Source organism: Benincasa hispida, unplaced genomic scaffold (genome assembly GCF_027475165.1).
Source record: "Benincasa hispida cultivar pf3 unplaced genomic scaffold, pf3_genome.v1.1 HicScf1522, whole genome shotgun sequence".
NCBI classification, from domain to species: Eukaryota; Viridiplantae; Streptophyta; class Magnoliopsida; order Cucurbitales; family Cucurbitaceae; genus Benincasa; species Benincasa hispida.
This window is the reverse complement of record NW_028325879.1, coordinates 23,921-26,978: the sequence shown is the minus strand read 5'-3', so window position 1 is coordinate 26,978 and position 3,058 is coordinate 23,921. Positions and strand designations below refer to the sequence as shown.

The 3,058-nt window shown below is 37.5% G+C and overlaps 1 pseudogene; it reads right to left on the bottom strand.

The window, feature by feature from the left end:
• Positions 1-348: 348 nt before the first annotated feature.
• Positions 349-2,834, bottom strand: LOC150031014 (beta-galactosidase 7 pseudogene; annotated as a pseudogene).
• Positions 2,835-3,058: the final 224 nt, after the last annotated feature.

Sequence of the window (3,058 nt, the reverse complement as noted above, 5' to 3'; positions counted from 1 at the left end):
AAAATCACATGTAATACTAATGTATATGACATTGAGCGCATGCTTTCTACTCAATAATTTAAGATTTTTAGACTAAATAACTCACCTAAAGGAAAGTTATCGGCAAGAGACAAATAATTATGTTATCATAAATATCTTTTGCACAATCCACAAAAATTATGCAACATCAATCTTAAATAAATTAATTAAAGAAAAAAACAAAAAGGCGAACCCACAAATGTCACTATATCTAATAGTCAAAGTGTTACCAAAGATCTTATATATATATATATATATACTTGGTTAACAAAATAAAAATTTTAATTTTAGCTCGAAATTCTCATATATATATATATATAATATCACGACTCAACTATTTGAGCAAAGTGCTTGGATCGCTAGTCTTGCAAACAAGTTAGTAGCATTGTCTACTCCAAAAAACCTTGCAGATACATCAATAGTACAATTTTTCACACCAATGCAAGTCTTTTCCACCAAAAGCGTGCTTCTTTTCACATCCCACGAGCCTTTCTTAAAGGAACCACATTTTCCCTCTGGATTTCCATAGCTAGCAAATTGAATTTCAGAGATTATGCGTCCTCCTTGACATGACAACTCTAAGGTGCTTCCTTCATTAGCCTTTGCACAGATAGTTCCTATAGTGATGGTTTGAATTGACACTTGTTGAGGATTTCCTCCAAATTCTTCAAATAAAACAAGCGTGTTCGTGTCGTTTGAAAGAAACGATCTCGGAACGTGATACCATCTTTGAGAAGGGTTCCCACAGTTTCCAGCACATTTGCTAGGATTGTATGCACCTCTGTAGTCACAATTTGCACTGCAACTATCATTGCTGGCAATAAAAGAAGGCCAAAATCGGCCTATGCTTACCCCATTTACCCAAGCTTGGCCTTTTCCCATTCCTTGCATGTCCAATGTTACTGGGTCAGTTCCTGGAGGAGTCTTAAAGCTAGTTTTGTACCATGTCATTCGTCTTCCAATAGACTTGTTATTTAATGCTCTCCATTTTGTTCTTTGTGAGAACATCGGGTCGTATAGTTTCTTCATTTCTCCATTTAGTCCAACCTTATAAAACCATAGGTTTGACGTTAAATCAATTGTGACATTTCCTTCTCCAATTAAAAAAATAGGACCTCCCTCAATTCCCGTTGGCACTGTGTCATAAAATGCACCGTAATTATTCAATCCAACTGTGGCACTTAAAAGAGTTATTATGTTTTTTCTCGATTTTAGTAGAATAGGTTTCTCAAACACAAAACTCTGCCCATCGCTCCTCCATTGTGACCCGATATACCTTCTATTTGTAAAAGCATGAAGCACATGACCTTTTGTATTTACTCGAAGAGTCACATTTCGAAGAGGAAATGTTGCATTGGTTTCAACGTTTGTCATATACCACAGGTAGTCACTGGCATCAACAGTAGTTCCTTTTTGTTCCAAAAGATGGTTCGCCTTAAATTTACCCCTTCCATGTAATGTGTCTTTCATGGGCTCTGCAGCCCACATCCACAAGAGTTTTGCATTGTCTTTTGCATGTTGCTCCTTCACAAAGATAGATGTTTGAGAATTCACCTTTGCAGTATTGTAAACCTCCTTGTTGCAACCATCAAGAATGGTCACGGACCAAGCTGGCACAAAATATTTTCCATCTGTCTGCAGATCTATGGTTGCATCCCTGCTACCATCTGTATTGCTTAAGAAGCAAAACCTCTCCCCTGTTGATGGGTTGGAGAACTTCGTTAAAGTGAGAGAGCTACCATAGTGTTGGTTTGAGTGAGTGCCATTTGTGAGAATCTTCTCTCCCAATTTTATTGATGCATGGAGTTGTTTAAGATGCCCCCATTTGGGTTGATTTAAGTTCCCATATTCGTCAAGTGGGGCGTCGTAATCGTAAGACGTAGTGATGAATGGACCGCCCGATGTTCTTCCAAAGTTGGTGCCTCCATGGTACATGTAGTAATTGTTAAGTATGCCACCAGATTGAAAAAACCTAGCCACAGAAAATGCTACGTCTTCTGCAGTTCTGTGAGGGTCTTTATCGCCCCATTTCTTGAACCATCCCACCCAATTTTCAGTAAACATTTTTGGGCTATTAGGATTGTTAGGAGTAAAGTTGTCACAATAGTGTCCATTACACGTATTAATGATAGGTTGTGGGGCATCATTTTGTTGGCACATGATCCATGGAACACCAACATTAAGAGATTCAGCCATTTGAGCACACCAATTGATATATGCTTTTCCTGCATTTCCGTAAGGCGTCATCACATTTCCATACTCATTCTCGATTTGAGCTAAGATTATTGGCCCTCCTTGTGAGGCAAAAAGGTTGGCCTGTTTACACATATTCACTATTTTTGTCGTGAAGGTTTGCATTTCATTCTTGTACACTTGATTGTCAGTTCGTAGTTGGATTCCTGGCATATTGTGCAACCATAGTGGAAAGCCTCCATAGTTCCACTCAGCACAAACGTAAGGACCAATTCTCATTATAACATAAAGTCCCGCATCTTGGACAAACTGAAAGAATTTGATGAAATCTAGGTTTCCAGAGAAATCATATTTTCGTCGTTGCGGCTCGTGACGATCCCAAAAAATATATGTCTCGATTGCATCTAGTCCACCATCTTTAGCTTTCTGAATAAGATCAGGCCACATCTTTTCAGTGCTACGTGGATAATGGATTGAACCTGAGAAGATAATGCGTCGTTCACCATTGATAATTATAGCATTTGAGTCGTAGGTGACATTTGCTCCTGTACAAAAAGATAAGCAAGCTAAAGTAGCTAGAAGAGGAAAAACAAACAACTGAAGCTTAAACATCTTTGTATCTAGCGATTATATGTTTGGTTTTATTCATTTCTTTGAATCAATGTGTTTATATAGGAACACATAGGTACAAAGTTGGTATTCTTTCCAATCTATATTTGTAAAATCGTTTTTTTATGGATTATAAACACGGAAAACATGCTAATCAATTTTCACTGTTCATGTATGAGTTTCTTTGCTAAATTTGGAAAATATTCATGGAAATTATCCTAACAATAACTTTTTTCCC